The sequence below is a fragment of the Lonchura striata genome, chromosome 8, assembly GCF_050655825.1.
Source record: "Lonchura striata isolate lonStrDom1 chromosome 8, ASM5065582v1, whole genome shotgun sequence".
Classification (NCBI taxonomy): Eukaryota; Metazoa; Chordata; class Aves; order Passeriformes; family Estrildidae; genus Lonchura; species Lonchura striata.
In genome coordinates, this window is record NC_140710.1 from 12,969,642 (window position 1) to 12,988,422 (window position 18,781).

Below are 18,781 nucleotides of genomic sequence, written 5' to 3' on the forward strand. Positions count from 1 at the left end.
TTAGTGAAAGCAATTATGCCTCTTCTGAGAACATTTGCTGAACATATAGCATGAGGAAAACATATTTTAGTAAAAAAGAGGATGACTTTTATTTTTATAAATTTGAAATAATTTTCTCTGAATTATTAAGAAAAACAAACACCAAAAACCAAAGCAAAAAACTGAAACAAAACTTTGCTTAGAAACCATTCCATGAGCAAATGTTCTTGAGCTTCTTGTTTCTCTAGCAAGGAAAAAGAATATACAGACCCTACAGGCTTAAGAAGGTTTATGTATTTTACTTGTATTAGAGAACAGGATTATAGAGAAGGCAGGATCCACAATGTTTTCAACTTTTATGACAAATTCAACTGCATGTTTTGTCATGTGGATTTGTAATCCTTTTATGAATAGCTGAAGGGACATCTTATGTAAAGTGATTGAGAAAGAGGAAAAAAAAACAACCCAAACTCTATTGAAAATTAAATATGAAAATTGCTCCTATAATATTTTATATGTTAAGAATCTTGCAGCAATTTAAAACATTTAATCAATGTTTACATCTTATCTGAGAGGTAGTGTTTATTTTGCCCGTTTTCTGTGTGCAGTATAATGATATGCTGATTGAGTCCCGCAGGAAGTGTTCCATAGCTCATTTCATCAGATTGGGCCTGAAAGGATATAAGTGATTGCCCAGAAAATCTGCAACAGAACAGGAAATGGGTCCCAGATTACACAATTATTACTCCTGTACTTTTAAATAAGACTAGTCTCCCAACAGAGACCCCAAGCTGAAACTGCTGCAGGATTTATTCTGAAGTTGAAATAGTACCGCTAAAATAAAATACCATAAGGTGAATTTTCGGAATAGAATTCAATCAAACCTCCAAAGAGAAATTTAAAACTGAGTTTTAGGAATTAATCTCCTTTTTTTTCCTCAGAAAATGAGTCTAATAGTGTTAAGTCAAATCAGATATGTGTAATTTTTAAAAAAGCATATAGAAGAAAAAAGGGGGAAAAAGGAAAAAGAAAAGGTTACTATGTGAAGCCCTAATGAATAAATGCTCTGTGTGGATTACTTTTTACTGTTTACTTTTTGTTATGTGAATAACAAAACTACAGAATTTCAAAGGAAAAAAAAGCTAAAGACAAAAATCTAAATGCAATCAAAAGTGACAGTAAAGTTTTCGCAGCCTGACTTCTACTCCAGGTTGTTGGTAGATTTTATTTCTATCTCATTTGGAGCATCTCATTAGGATTCTAAAGTCTTAGTGAGGACAACAGAAGCATTATCTTTTGGGGTTCTTTATTGAATAGAGCTCAGTATTTTGCACAGCTGAATTCCATTTCAATATGACTATGGAAAGGTGACATGTTCTCTATTTTCATGTGTTTAAAAGTGCATTCTGTTGTTGTCTGATTTCCTGGAATTTTCATTGCATATATTTCTAGAAAAATGTCTACATAATTTGGGTGTGGGGAGAGGTGGGTTTGCATTTAACCATAAGCAAACTTGGCCCTTATCTCTAGAATTTCAGACAAGGAACATTAAATGTTGATTTGTTCTCAGTGCCTTGTCACAGGATATCTGTTTGACACATATAGAAAAGATCTGTCAATTTTAATAAAGTCTTGCCTCTCCCTTGAGTTAAACAACCCATAAAATTCTCCATAGGAGAAAGAGGTAATGATGTTCAATAATTATTATTTTAGAATATTTAAATGTTATAGTGCTCAGTTCTGTACCTCTTGGTGCAAGAAAGCCAAGTCTATGCAGCAGATAAATGAGTGAGTAGAAGTCACTTGTATAACTCGATTACATCTTTAGGTTATTTACCAACAGCAGTATTATCATTGAGGCAGAGGGCTGAGTAGAGCTTCTAAATGAAGTTGGGAATACAGGCAAGACTTTTTATTCCAATATGTTGAAGGTAGCTTATAGATATTCATGAAAAGGGAATCAATGCTATTGATGACTGCCCAGATGTACCTAAATGTATGAAGACCTAAGAAAAATGTAAGCACATCAAAGAAAAGAAATGCCTGTCATCTATAAAGACATTCCTAGATTTGGTTATAAGACCTTTTTTAAAAACTATCAGATGCTACACAGTCAGGTCAGAAAATGGTCATTGCACAATACACAACTGCACTGGAACAAAACTGCTCATCAAAGCATCCTACCAGTGAAATTAATACCATTATGTATTCACTTGAAAGAGCTGGAATACTCACTGGTTTTGTACAGGAGAGCATGACTGTGCTCCCTTTCCACCTCACAGAACACTGGCACAAAGATATTTAAATATACTTGGACTTGGTCCCTTCCAACTGAAGTACTGTATTCTAATTTTTAAGAAGTAACTAAAGGGAAAATATAAACACACTTTTTACAGAAGGCAGATACTTGCAAATGTAAGATGCCGCCGGGGACTACCAAATTAAAACCTTTCACCAGTGAATCTCACAGTTTTCTGTTTCTTCAAGGATTATGTTCTTGGCTAGGACATAATTGCCTGAAAAGGATATAAGGCATTTTTTTTCAATGTACCTTACTTGATAAGAAAAAATAATCAATATCCTGGATTTTTTTTTTTTAATTCTGATACCTTACTCTTTTCTTGATTTATTGGAGAATCAGAAAAATTATGAAATTAACAGTAGTTTAATTCCTTAACTTAGCTTATTTAAATCAAATAGATTGAATGACCAGTAAATGCATGCAGATAAAAATAATATGCATTATTTCTGAATAAATAAAATTCAAGGAAACTGTTCATTTACATTCCAGAACTTGAAACAAAGTTTGAGCAAATTATTCAGTGTGAATTATTTGTTCAGCTCTCTTCATTATACCTTTGGTTTTCTTGATTACTACTAAATAGATTTTGCCAGAATAGGTTATTGTCAGGGGCTGAATCAGAGTTATGAAGGTGACCTTCTCTTACACCATCAAAATTAAGACACTTTGAATTATCAATTCTAAATCCTCAACCTCTTTGCAAAGATCATATGCTATTTTTATTTAATCAGAAAAAAATATTTCAGTTATTTTCCCTTTATTAATATATCAAATATACAAATGCCAGCAGTCACAATCATAAAAAACTATTAAATAGAAAATTAATGAGCACAAGCAATAGTTGAGGAAAATATTGTCTAAAAAACCAACTTCCATTTTAACTTCCAGTTAAAGTTAAAAATTTCCCAATATTATGAAAAAAAATCCTTTTTAATTCTTAATTTTCTGAGTGTAAGTATAGATTTCTCTTAACATGTTCAAATTCTAAATGTATTCATTTTTCATGTTTACCTAAGAGCCCATATTAGTTGGCTCTAAAAGTTATTATGGGATTTGACTTTACAACACCACTATTTCTCATTTTTTAAAAGATAATTTCTTCTAGAAAAAAAACTTGTTGATTCCAATTTAATACATTTGTTGTGAATTTTAAAAGAGAACTGGAAGTTTGAGAAGGGTATAAAATGAGAGTCTGCGTTACCTAGCACCAAACTCATTTAAACTCATTTCAAACCCAAGATAGTCCAGCCTTTCTTGGTAGACTGTTCAAGGCTGACAGGGTTGGAGTTCAATTAAACACTAAAAAACAAAACAAAGCAAAGCAAAGCAAAACCAAACCAAACCAAACCAAACCAAACCAAACCAAACCAAACCAAGACGTTTGGTGTTTGTCTTAAAATATCCTTTCTGTGTGTATATAACGCTACAGGAGAAGACAATGTTAGACAGTGACTCTAAATAGGGATCAAAAAAGACTGCTTTTTTAATGCTTTTCTTTTTGAAGATAGATGCATATACATCAATTCCTCAGAGTCATCCTGCGGAAATGGAGCTTCTGGGATTTAGTAAGCCACTGAAATACTGTCTGGTGCAGGTGTACAATATCTTATGAAAGAGAAAGAGGGCAAGCCATCAATTCCGAATTTTACATGCCCTTATAAACATCTAATGGCTGAGGAAGACAGATAAAACCACCTGTAAAAGAAAGAAAATCAGGAAAAAATGGGGTTTTTTCAAGGTTCTGAGTCTTTATGCCCATTAGCTTTTATATATTTAAATGAATAGAACAGAATGCTGTCATTTGAGCTCATAGTTTGATTTCTGCTTATAGAGAATAATATCTATTATTTTTAAAAACAGTAGTAATGGATACATATTTGGTTAGCAGTTGAATAAATCTGCATATTAACCATAGCCACTATTGTTTAGAGTTGGGTTTTGGTCACTGTAGGTCCTATAACTGTGATATAAGTGTACCAACAGGACATGGCACCAGCTGGAGAGAGCACACTGAGGAGAAGGCGATGTCCTGGGCTAAGCAGGCACAGAACAACACCCCCCCTTCCTAGATAAAGAAACCACCACCTGAAAAAGATAAGTTGAAGGATTAGTGAAATAATGTGTTTGCTTAACTTATTTGGGAGGCGCTGGCAATCAGCATTAACTCAGCCATGGCTGTTTCCTGAGGGCTGCTGGAGTTCTGCTCCTTCTGGACTCTGAAGCTGGAGAAGATTGACTGAGGCTCTGCGTGTGAGCTGCCTGTGCTCCTGCTCTGGGCAATGCGCACTGGCCCTGCCACTAATCCAGGGAGGTACTTTGTCTCCTTAGCACTCATGGAAAGATGTATATGCGTTTGTGTGCCTCAGGTATGTAGTCTACAAGAATGTGTTTACTTTGTTGAAAGTGCTTGAGTTACTTAAAAATATATACATTCATTTTCTGACTAGTTTTGGGTTGGTGGGTTGTTGGTTTTTTTGTTTTGTTTTGTTTCTTTGGGCTTCTGTATGGGGTTTTTTGTTTTGTTTTGTTTGGGGTTTTTTTTATTTAGTTTTCTTTTTTTTTTTTGTGAGTGGGCGGGGTGTGTTTTTTTCTCCCAATAAAGATTTTGTAGAAGTGTTAACAAAGCTGCTGTCAGCTACTGACTGAGTCTGTGTTTTACATTCTGTTTCCAACTTGGCATAAATCCTAAAATTAATAAAATGATGTGGTGCTTCTCTTGGTAATTAAAGCAAGATGATTATTCTACAATAATAATCCTCTTAAATAGTGAGGCGTATAAACAATGGAAAGATAATTCTTTGCTCAGCAATGTAATATATTAGTAAATAAAAAAACAGATTACTTTTGAATTGGTAAACAAGTAATCCTGTTTGTTTCAGTCAGAATAATGAATCTCTATTTGTGTAACAAATGTGCATTTGGTTTGTGACCCTGAAGAGGCAAGGTAGAATTTGGATAGTCCATGTGTTCACAAATAACTGCTTTATCAACTGGCTAATTCTGAGCCTGAAGCATACATCATAGCTAAGGATAAAAATCTATTTCATCCTCCTGACTTTATATATTCTGATAAATACTAAGCAAATAAAGGTGTAAAATTCTCTCTCTTTTAATTTTTTTAATCCCAAAACTTAGAGCTAACTTGTCAATACTATAAATATTATACAGATCACAAACACTTTCTGCAAGTGTGTTTGATGCTTGTTTCTTTTATCTTGGAAGAGCAGAGCAGGTTCCTTAACACAGGCAAAATTATTTCTAGTGCAGAGGCACTCAGCCCTAGGCAAAAATACTTCCCAGATGTAAACAGCTGTCTTGTGAGAGAGCAGAGGATGGGAGCAGCCACTTTGGAGGATGACATGGACGTGGGTGTTTTGCTAACTTAGAGGGGACCAAAGGGCTCAGCTGGTGTTCCACAGTGGAGCTCAGGAACAGCAGCAGTGGGGGGTGTGGAGCCCAGACCCTACACTGCAGTGAAATCAGCTCCAGGAGCAGCATGTCCAACCCTGCCTGGGTAGCTGGGTGAGCAGAGAGACAAAATGTCCTATAAACCTATTTGACATGAAGGCAGACCACAGGACCTGGATTCCTTAGCTGTGGTTGATGTTTGGATTTTTGTGTTTTAAATTTTTATAATATAATTTATAATTTTTAAATATTATAATACTAATCTATTTTACAATTATATCCATAATACTTTGACAAAGTAACTAGAAATAGAAGGAAATTTGGAAATACATCATATAAATAAACCTATGTCTCACATTGCTAAAAATCAGAGCAAAATTTTTCCCAAAATTTTTGCTTCTTGTGTAAATAGGATGACTCAAGAAATATAAAACTGATGGGTAATGGCTACACATGTGTCAGCCATGGGAGTGCTATTGCAGTTTTCAACAGTAGTGAGAAATATCTGTAAAGCTGATTCACAGTGCAACTGATGTAGCAGAGAGCTCTGCTGTGAAACTAAAGAGAATAAAATTAGCCTTAATCTAGCATTGTCTGTTTAGGCTCCAACATTTTTCTCCTTCAAGGTAAATAAATACAAATCACTGCTAGATTCCTGCAACCCTTTCCTGAAAAGGGAAAAAAAAAGTACAGCAGGTGGCATCCAACCCAAATTGTCACCTGGAAATCCCAAGTTACATATTTATCAGTTTTGTGACAAATCCTTTCTCCTTTGCCATACCACAGATTACTGGTTTTGGAGCAAATTATTGTGTTTGTCCTATCCATTCTTGGATGAACTCACAGTTAGGTTTTATTCATACCACTTTAGACTATGTCAGGATTTTATGCTTATGCTATTCAAAGAAGCTCAGTCAGGTTTATACGAACCAAGGGGAGTTCTGCTTTTGGAAAGCTCCACAGCTGGGCTTCTATATGCTGAAAATCATTGCTGTACTTCCTCGTTGTCTCTTTCCCACTCTTGGAAAAAAGATTTCTCTGACAATTTGTATGTGTTTTGAATGTGGAAATGGACATACTGTCTCTTGACAGGACTTATTTAATCCAATTTCTGATGCTATTATCACTGACAGCTTTTAGGGGAGCAGCTGTAGTTTTGATTTATGTCCTCAAAGAATTTGTTCTGTCAAAGAACATTTCCAAATATGTTGGGACACATAAATCCTTCACAAATGGGATCCCTTCCTTATGAAATATAAAATGATAGGATCAAGGGATTGCAAGTGTTTGACACATTTCTCACTTAAAACAATGTATAGCCCTTTGGGTTCTTAAATACACTTTTGTCTATTCCAATTGGTTTTAAATCAAAAATTCCTGAAGACAGAGTTAAGAATGGTAAGTAAGGACAACTTCCCAGGTATACCTCTCAGGGAGCAATTAGATTGATCAATTTGACCTGAGTAGTTCAGTTCTATGTCTGCATCCTGGCAAAGCATATATTGGGATTAAATATTTCTGTTAAAGATTATGATATGTGAATTACAGATTTAGCAACTAGTGCTTATATAATTAAATATGTAAATTTAACAAATATGTTCCATAATCTAGTGCCTTACTGGCAGTTCTTAAATAATGAAAATAGAACTGTCTTAATAGGCTGTATCACTTGCAATGCTCTCCGACCACTTTCCATACAACTCCTGAAAAAGACTAATCACAAGTTAGGTAGTGTAACTTATGGGCTAATGTAGGGAGGCTTTAGAAGTAAATTATTTTTCTTGTAAAAATCCTTCTAACAAGGTGTAACTATAGGGTGCTATAAATCAAAACTGAGTTTGTGTGAAGCGCTACTCCAGAGATTTTTATTGTGTAGTGCTGACCACCTGATGGTGCCTACAAAACTTATTATTTTAAGGTTTTTAGGAATAACAACCTCCAAATATATTACCTTATTTCAGTTTTGTTTTCCTTGGTCAAAAAATGCACAAACAATACTAAGTGGCTTTGTTCAATTGATCCAGAACCAAATGGGAACAATTTAAGAAATTATTTTCTTACCTTTCAAATAAAGGATAGTTTAGAGACCTATTGGTCACACATCTGACCTCACTTGCATTAGCTTACAGCTGCGATCGATTGAGTTACTCTGGATTTATGGTAGTACAACAGGGAGTATATTTAACAGTAATGGGCAGGGTTGCCTAGGTTCTGGAAGACAGAGCCTAGCTTTTAACTGCCTGTTCCTGTCCTTCAGACAGCCCTGAAGAAAAAAACTTCCCTGTCTCAAGACCTTTTCTGTTTCTTCAAAATAAGTAAATAAATATCTCAAATGAGTGAGTATTAAAACTGTTTTTAATCAAACTACAAGGCTACTGGAAGTAAACTGCGTTAATATTTTCCACAACTTTTTGAGCCTGTGAATTTTTTGGACACACTCAGGTACTTATGCTGCATCTGGGAGTGCAATCCAAGACCCCAGTTTGCAGAGCTGGATGTGATGCACTTTTGGATGTGCTTCTTCAATGAACTTGATCTTAACAAAGACTGCTAATTAAGAGAAAATTTGACTTGAACCTTTCATCCTAGAAAAACTGTCTGCTCTCAACTTCCATGGGTAAAGTCTTAAATGAGTAAAAAACTACCTGGATGGCTGGGCCCAGAGAGTTGTGGTGAATGGAGCTAAATTCAGCTGGCAGTTGGTTGCTAGTGGCTCCGTTTTGGGGCCAATTCTGTTTAATCTGTTTAAAGTTGTTCTGAACATGGGTGAATTTGAAGGCAGCACCAAATTGGGTAGAATATTGATCTGCTTGAGGCTGGGAATGCTCTGCAGGGAGACTCCATCAGTGGGCTGAGGACAGCTGCAGATGGTTCAACAAGATGAAGTGTCAGGTCCTGCACTTGGGTGGCAGCAACCCCATGCTGTGCTTCAGGCTTGGAGAGGAGAGACTGGAGAGCTGTTCAGAAGGAAGGAGCTTTTGAGGTGCTGGTTGATGGCCAGTTTGGCATGAGGCCAGGTGGCCAAGAAAGCCAAGGGCATCCTGGCCTGGATCAGCAATGTGTGACCAGCAGGACCAGGGCAGTGGCTGTCCCCCTGCACTGGGCACTGTGAGGCTACATCTGGAGTCCTGCATCCAGTTCTGGAGCCTTGCTTGGAAAAGGACATTGAGGTGCTGGAGTGTGCCCAGCAACCGGCAGCAAGGTTCATGAAAGGTGTAGAAAACTTATATTATGAGGTAGGGCTGAGGCACTTGGGTTTATTCAGTCCTGAGAGGAGGAGGAAGCTCATTGCTCTCTGCAACTCCCTGAGAGGAGGTCACAGTGAGGTGGGGGCTGTTCTCTTCTACTGTGCCTCCCATGAGAGGATCAGAGGAAATGACGGAAAATCCAGATTAGATATGAGATTTGTTTTTACTGTTAGAGTGGGCAGACATTGGAATCCGTTGTGCAGGGAAGTTGTGGAATCACCATCCCTAGAGGAGTTTAAAAGACATTTGGATATGGGACTGGTTGATATGGTTTAGTGCTTTGGGGTTACAGTGGTGTGCTGGGATGCTACCTGGACTTGATGGTCTTAAAGATGTCTTCACACCTTAATGATTCTATGACTCCTTAAGCACAATGTTTTTTATTATTATTACTATTATTAATTTTTTTTTCCTCAAGTCGTGGTGTCAGTAATATGGCTGAGATTGTCTTCTGTATAATCAAGACTTTAGTTATCTCAGGAAATTTGAAATGGAGTTACAGACATAGGATAACAATTTCAGAATTTAGGAAATAGTTTACCAAATGCAATACCATCATAAGACCCATAAGCCAAGACACCATCCCAAAATATAATTATGACTTTTAGCTAAAAAGGATTTTTCCCTCTTAAGAAATTATCCTAGGGCAATAGGAAAAAACCCAGTCTGCTCAAGATACATGCTGGAACTTGTTTCATTCTGAATGCCAGAATACAGGGCTGCTGGATAACAGTTGCATGTCCTCTTTAATTTTGTATACTTCTTTGTAAAAACCTTCTACATTGTCCATAAATTTAGTTGCATTATTAGATCACATACTGGAATGACAAAAAAAAAAAATACACATTCTCAAAATAAGAGAGTATTTCTCTCCTGGAAGAAATTATTTTTCTCTGGATGAATGCTTCAACAGGCTTCCCAGTGGTGTCTCCTCAGGCTGCTGTCGCCTGCTAGCTCTACTGAACCTGTCAAGAGCTATTGGGAAGTATCATAGATTTCTCTGTCTTCACCTTGTTCAGATCCCCAACAGGAGAAGACTCTATTCTAGGCTTAGAGAATTGTTTGATATCAAACATGTCTTCATTTCAATACTAGAAAAATTAAATTATTGTGAATTGTCTTGAAAACTTGGCAGCTAATAAAGAGATATATAAAAGGTATGTATGATTGTACCACATATTCCTGTTCTCAGGAAGATAGAAAGTCTGATCTAAGACATCACAGTAGAACTCCCAGAAAATTATTTTTATGTAGCAGCCATGTTAAACATTTTATGTTATGGTAGGTTGTGAAATGTTCAAGTTAACTTTTAGCTGGTTTATGTCACACTGAGAGCTCAATGTGAGAAGAAATAAGCAGTCTGTACTGGTCCTAGCAATCCCTATTCAACAAAAGAATTTATGTGTGATAATTAGGTACTTTTCTGGTATTTTTTTTATGTTGGGCTCTTGATACGCTTTCCAAAATGATATAAAACTACGGTTTAATAGATGGGACTTTACATTGCATTTTCTGTTGCAGTTTCTTCTTGAATAAATCAAGGTCATATGCTCTCATATGTCTTCTGAAGAGGAAATTACATCCAGGAAAACCTGGACAGAATGCTTCAGAAATTTGCTGCTGATCCAGTCCAACATGATAATGAAGATGGACCTTTTGTGTTCACAGAATGAATATTAGGTTAGATACTGTGTTACTTGCATTTTCTGATGATTTGCATTGCTGATATCTGGCATTCAGAAAGTATACCTCTCACAGTTAAAGGTTCAGCAAGATCATAATTTTTTGACCCATTTCTGTTTTTGGTGTTTTATTATATGAAAGATTTGGTGAATCATATACTCATTTTGTTGAGCAATAATTCAATTTATCACAAGAATTTGTGTAAATGGAACATGATTACTTTCATGTTTGTGGAAACCAAGTCTAAAAGAGAACCATGAACACAGTCCCTGAAATTCAGTCCAGGAGAAAATGAGCAACTTATGATGATATCCAAGCAGCCCTAGAGTAGTTTGTGGTACTCCCTTTACCAACTGGAATTGCTTAACAAATTCACTATATTATAGAGAAAAGATAGAATACCTACTTAAATACTTCTAGCATAATGCTATAGATGTGTTACAAAATGTCTCAGAAGAGCAGCTGGGGGATGCTTGTGGGGAGCATATGTATGAGCTTGAAGAAGCATATGTATGAAGTGAATTTTATTACAGAACAGATGTCAGATATGTTGAACTGTGATACAATGTAGATCATTTTATTGGCTTCCTTGTAAAAGATAGTTTTAAAAGAATACCGACTAATCTCTTCTTCTTTCTTGTACATTACCAAGGGAGAGAGATAAGTCAGTGACCAACTTCTTGAAGGGATGAAGAACTCCTTCAAGGTGAAGGAGGCCAAGAGAAGAAGGTCACTTTCCTTAAGGCAAGGTAACAAGAGGTTGGGGGGGTGGGGCATCCACTGGTGGGCTTGGTTGTTTTGGTTTTTTTTAAAGCACTTGGCAAAGGGGCCCTTGACATTTCTTTCTTTCCTTTCTGAGGCCCTGGCTCCCAAAGGGGAAAAAAAGAGGATGAAAAAGCTCATAGGAAACGTAAGTGATCTTTATTGACCTGTGACTTTTGTGTAACCATGGCCTCTGGCATGTGACTCAATGTGCATTTCTTGTCAAAACAGGTAAGGGAATTGTGCACTGCCCTGAAGGAATGTATAGTGTATGTGTGTGTGTGTGTGTAGAGTGCTGAAAGGCAAGAGATTGATTTGAGGGCTGAGGTGAGAAGAGGAAGATACAGAAAAGTGTGAGAGGGGAAAAGCACTGTGAAATGAATTACTTTTTGTTTCCTCTATGCTGGTGGAGGATTGCCAGAGTTATTGACTTTTTTTTCATACCAACTCAATATTGTTCCTCTTTCTACCGATCAAAATTTCATATTTATCTTGATTCAGAACTCCTATGGTTTATGCTTTTCTTTTTCTCTATTTGATGAGGTTTCTTAGATTTAACAAATATTTCCATCCAACATTTCTGTAATTGAATGCGGTAATTACTGTATGTACGCAACCCACAAGGAAAGATCTGATAGGAGATGTAAGAAGCTGTGCAGGAATAATTAGCCTTAATGATGGTTCAAACAGTTCATACCATGAGGTAAATGTAGAAAGTATTGTCCAGCTAGTTGGTACTGCTAAGAAGGACAAGGCAGATATTCTATTCTTTCAAAAGATTAGGTCAGCAATTAAACCAAGGAGTTTGGATCCTAATCAGTCATTCCTAGGGAGAGGTGGAAAGGGAGAGGGAGAGTCTTTCTAAGTATTCTAAGTATCTAAGCTAGCAATGGCTGTATTTCAGGGTTGCCACCAGTGGCCCTGTATTGTGCCAGAAGCACAGGGATATTCAGGAAAAGTGCTGAAAATGTGCTGGGGCATCTCAGATCTGCCATCTTACTTACAGTTAGAAAAGGGAGACAAGAATAAGGTGGCATTTAGGACAAGAGATACAAGTATATCTTATAGATTTTGATATTTTGTTCCTAAAGCCCTCGGTTTTGTAGGGAAGACAAAGTAGGTGAGATGAAATTTGTACAGAAAACCTACAGCTAAATCTGGCAAATCTGTAAGATATGCAGGCACCTTCTTCCAGTTTTTGGGTCAATAGACATGTCACACAATGCATCTTTCTGCTTCACTGGAGGCCCAATTCTCTTCTTAAGCATGAGTTTTCAGACACCAAAAGCAAAATGCAGTGAGACATTGGGCACTTGGTAGGGAAGAAAATGTGGGCCCTCTGCTGCCTAAAATGCCAGAAGGCTTCTTTAACTGGATTGAATGGGATGGTTTTTATCAGGTAGGAAGCTCTGAGAAATAATGACCTCTCAGCAAATTATTCATACACAACTTCCATAGACTTGGAGTAGCTCAAAATGGTTCTTTAATATCATGTCTGGCGGAATCAAAAACTTAAGTAAAGCAGTTCTGGTCAGGATTTCTGGGTAAAATGACAAAATAGATTGAGGCTGATTTTGAGGATTTGACCTCAAAACACCTGAAATGAGGAATGATTTATTGGACAAGACTAGAGAGCTGAGTTTAGAGGAAGCTCTCACAAGAATATAATAGCAGTCAATTGCCATAAAGGAATTAGAATTATGTGAAAAGTAGATTGGTCTCTTTTAATACACTAAGCCTAAAAGAACTGAGCAAGAAATATTAATAGAGATATTATCTTCTCTTATGCTGTATTCTTAGTGTGGTTTGAGGTTTTTCTTTGGTAGACTCAAAAATATCTGAAAATTTGCAGAAAAACTTGTGAAACTGGACTAAGGTCACAAGTCAGGATGAAGCTATGGCTTCCTAAAATGATTGGATTAAGACTTTGTACAGTTCCCTCCTGTGAACTAATTAGTGGCCAGATTGAACTAAAGAAATCAGTTAGATTAAGTGTCACAATATATGCCCTTTTGTGGTTTGGGGGATTTTTGTGGTGTAGTTTTTTGGGTTTCTTTTTGGGGATATTTTGGGGTTTTTTTGTTGGTTTTTTTGTTTGATTTGTTTGGTTTGTTTTGTTTTGTTTTTCAGAACTCACTTCATTTTACTTCACAGGACAACAATCTTTCCAAATCATGTAAATTGTACCATGCACTTTTTCCTTGTATTTTAAATAACCAAGTTATTGTGTACCTTTTGGCTTAGAGAAAGAATGAGAATAAAGAACATTCAAAGGAGGATTCAGGAAATAGCTTGTGAAAATGAAGCATGTGAATAATATTAGCACAAAAATGTTGTGTGGACCTTATGACCTTTTTGAATGAGTCTTCTGTGTGCTACTTTCTGAGATTAGTTGTCATTTTTACAGACTTTGTCAAATAAAAAAAAAAGAAAGGACAAAAGTGGTGGGAGGGGGAAAGACAGCTCACTGGTCCCTACTGTAAAAACTACTATCCTATTCCTCTGAGGTTACTTTTCTGGTCTCACTTCATAGAAATATTTCACCAAAAAAAAGACAATTTCCCCTTGTGCTTCAAGCTGACTACTGATCCCTCACATCAGATTTCCCTAACTGTTTCATCCTGGGAGCAGTGAGATCAGACCTGAGAGTCCATGTCAGCAGCAGCAGTCTCTCTGCCAGATGTGCCTAAGGGGCAAACAACAAAGTGTTTGCAAGCTTTCAGGGGTTTGTTTTCCATATCTCAAAAACATCCTGAACAGCTGACAGCAGCAGCTCTACTAAAGTATCCCACAGAACAATCAATCTAAATTGGAAAATATCGCACGGAACAGCTTTACTCCCACTGGTATTGCCTCTGCCCCAGGATTCAAACTTAATTTGAGGAACACTTAGAGGAATGATAATTCAAAGGGGGTTTAAGTGCAAATATATTGAAGATGTATTTATAAATCAGAAATGGTTGTGTCTGCCCTGGTTCTATGCCTCATAAGCATCACCCCACCTCACAGAGTTAGGCACTCTGGCTTAGGTGTGTGCTTCATGAGCATGTCCTGCATTATGCCTTAAGATAAGGTATGGAGAAGGCAAAAAGCTGAAAAAAAAATAACAGATTAAAAGTTGTAAAAATAGACATGATGCTCCACCATGAGTCTTCAATCCCCTTTACTCCAGTTAGGATTTGAAACTGATGGCCATCCCCTGAAGTTTGATGTCTAAGCCATGCTACTCATTTCTCATAAAAACATAATGAATATTGAGGGGTAGTGCTTTATTTTTCAAAATAATAGAGGTCTCTTGCCTACCTCACAAGGCAGGTTTTATTCCTTGATTTGAAAATAGGACGTGGTGGTAGACCTCCAATTTCTCAGCAAAGTCTCCCAGGTATTGGCTTACTGGGAATTCTGTCTCAGAATTTCTCTTCTATTAAAACTGTTTCACTTTGTGTAAACAATTAAATTTTAATTAAGCTGGGTGAAAAAAAAAAGGGAAGAGAGAATGACTCTATAGCCTGGTGGTTAGAGCAATCATGTGGGAAAGTCAAATTCAAGTCCTTTTTCATTTAATTATTTATACTAAGTGGAATAATGTCAGCTGGAGGGAGTGAAAGGTTTACCTTGGACTGTGCTATTGTCTAATGGTTACAGCAGACTCTCAGGAGGGTGACAAACTGGACTTAAATCCCTTTGTCAGACTGAAACAGGCAGGGTAATGAACTTGGGCCCACAGAAGCCACCTACTCTAACTTCCAACTATTAAGCTGTTGGCAGGGGTGGAGTGAGAGTTCTACTTTTTTTTTGTGTTAGTAGTGCCTGATGTTTCCAGGTTGTTATTGGTTTACTTTGGCAGATGTTCTTACAGCTAAGAAAACCAGAGGAATACTTTGATTTTGATGGATGTGATGTTTGTTTGCTTTTAATGGTCTAGGAGGGCTCCTCACCATCAGGACTTTACTGATTATGCAGTCGTTTGACCAGTACATTTTCATACAGGAACCATCTAAGTGCAGAGAAAAGGGTAAACATGTTTGAGGTTAGCTAATGACAGTCTGGCCAGCAGGAAGTTTGCAGAGCAATGCTTTCCACCCATTGTTGATTTTGTGTGTTATAACAGAAGTGTGAACTCTAGCAAATGTGGCTTAGAAAATTTTGCACCTTGGGAAGTTAAATGCTTCCAGATGAGGAAGAAACAAAAAAGGCCTATAAAGATCTATTTGGGTCTGGTCACAACAATTACAGTAAAACATTAAACCCTTTGTGAATATAGAATTTGAAAAGGTTTGAACTTCCCTCTTGTGCTGACAAGCATTGCAGGTAGATCTGTCTCAAGCCTGAAATATGCAGCACCAGAGAGATTTGAAAAAGTACCAACTGAAAATAATGCTGGCTGAAGTCCTACTGGTAGAATTTGCATATAAACATTTTCTTTCACAGAATCACTTCTAACATTATGTTTTATGCTAAAAAAGTTACTGCATTTTAGATCCTACTGAGAAAACTATACATGGTCCTTGGGAAATAGTTTTAATTTTAATTTGTCTAAGAGAAAAACGCTATATGGCCTTAAGCTCTGCTGACTTTTGACTTCCAGGTACATTGTCCTCCTGCCAAAGAAACCCTAGTTCACTCATTTTTACCAATCACTACATCATTTCATTTCTCAGCACACAAGACTGTATCATTGGGTCACCTCACATTGTTACAGTAATGCATAACCCCAAGTATTTGGGACTAGTACTCATATGACAATAGTACTATTTATCTATTTAGGTATTTGTTTGTATTTTATGAAAACTGACATGACAATTTTTATGCATCAAGTATTCTAAGAAAAATAACTGTAAGCTATTCTGATACGTATATCCGTCAGAAAATGTGTGTCCTTGAGATGGCCAGCTACTCCTCTGATTTCCCCAAACCTCTTCAAGCTGATTCCTTCACTATCCATAATTCCACTTACAATATTTCATGTAATTAATGTAAACCCCATAACCTTTAAGGTAATCAATGGACAGTTAGACTTTAAAAAAAAAAATAGCCCTACTCCATATGTTCAAAATTGATAGTGTTTCTTGGGCCAGCACTGTAAACAATTTTCAGCTTTAACATTGATGTGTCATTCTGAAGATTGAAGTCATAATTTAATAATATTTTCTATGGCCTCTCAGCTACCATACTTGGACTTCCTACCTGTTTGTAGCAAAACAAATGTATCCTGCTTGTATGCCACAGCAGAAATACTTGGAATAAACCACAACAAAATAGGGCAATCTTAGTTTATGAGATTTAGATTTTTAATGGCTAATTTCCTGCTAAAAAAACAAGCTAAACAAACACCCAAAAATAAACTACAAAAACTCATTATCAAAATAAGGAAAAAGCCAAACTCAAAGCAACTGTGTAAAATTGTGTTATAGAGAAGTAAATTAAGATGCTTTGCTGTAAAATTGTAGAGAAAAGACCACAAACTCCTCCTTTGCCAATGATTTTGTATGGTGAAGACAGACATGGACGAGAGAATGATATGGGTTAAAGGAGATCACAAAGGCTGACATGATATCCTTGGGAGAGATATTCCAACTGCAACAGATTCAGGAAAGTTTGTTGGGAATCCCTGTCATAGAACAAGGATTTCCAAGAGCAGAAACAAATGGACATGCTATCTGTGCCTTCTTGAAAAACAAAAAACTCTGGAAACCAGTGCTTGCAGAGGTTTCTAGTAGCTTCTACCCCATTATAAAAACCTAACCAAACCTTGAATTACAGTAGAACAAAATACTTTGGCATTTTATTATACTTCTGGATTTATTGACATTGTAAAGTATATTGTATGCTTGAACTGAAAATTCACAATACAAATTTCTTTGACAAGTGAAAGCAAAACAAAAAGAAAAGTGAATTGATGTTTTTAGATGATCATTAGACTACCCTGGAGACAGATAAATTATTTTCTTTAGAAGGATACTAAAGATACTGTATTAATCTAAGCCTTAAAAGTAAAGGCTAAACAAGGGAACTGAAGAGACATTCTTCTTTGACCAAAGAAATGCATATTGCATGTCAAACACCTGCATATCAAAAGTCCTTAGAACATTGTCTTCACAGGGAAGAAATGAACTGTTGACATTAGGACTATAAGTGCACAGACTCACAAATCCCACCTGAACTAAATCTTGTACTTCTACAGCATTTTCCTATCCAGGATTACAGAATGTTTTATAAGCTTTAATGGTTGAAAAAAAGACAGGAATGTGTAAACTGAAAACAGTAATGTTCAGTTTATCTGTCTGCCCAAGATCTACTTAAAAAATAAGTGGCAGAGAAACCAACAAACAGAATCTTGAATGGCAATTTCCTATATACTCTTCTTGCTGCACATCCCCATTGATACTCTGAAAGGTAAATAGGTTTAAGATCATTATGGTCAAGTATAATTACAGTTTGGCATTGCATGAACCAGGGAAGGGGGTGTCAGACTCATCTAAAGCCTCCTCGGATTTCCAGATATCTGCTTTCCTAGATGTACCTGCAGGTCCAGCTAAGCTTCATAACAAGATTCACTTTTTCATATTTAATGGTCTTTTCTACTGAAGAAAACATGAGCCTTTTCCAAAGCTGCAGTTTTGCAAGATTACACTTTGGGAAACAGGAAGTGGTTTGATAGTCTGCAATCTTTCTAGATCCACATAACTGTAATGTGTAATAATGACAGTAAAATGAGCTTCTTGCAACCAACCCTGTTAATGTGTTGGTAGCAATTAATATATTTTGAACTAAAGGAGAGAAACAAAATATATGATGCATATGAAGTGTAATAGGAGATGTATGGAGACTGGGGAAACATTTATCTACAGAAAAGTAAAAAATCAATCACGTTCTTTTAGAACTAAAGATTTTTTTTCAAGGTTATTAAGATATATGTAAGCAATCTAATTATTGTTAATAATACATTCTAACATTACATAGTGCTGTGCTTATGGTTCTAGCTAGTGAAATATAGTCTGGTGTGCAAAATTTAGGCTGAACTAAGATTCTCAGTTCCAAAAAGGAAAATGTTTTAGGTTTTTTTCTCCATTTTGAACAGCTACTGATACTTGGAAAACATTTCAAACCTTTCAGCTATGTTTTAGGCTATGGCAGACAATAAGGCCCTGATTGTATATGCAAACGTCAGCTCTCTCAGTCCACCTCCATTATGTCTGCAATTGGTGAGAGAGCCACAGGAGCAGAAAATACTACACACAACTTATCTACAGGTGTATTTTCAGAGCATATAACAAAAATGATGCATGTTATATACCTGGATTAAAATCTCTTTCAAGGCAGCGACACATGACACTGGATACATTTTTAGAGCAAAAATACTGCTCAGTGTTTGCCTCCAGATAATTTAATTTGATAA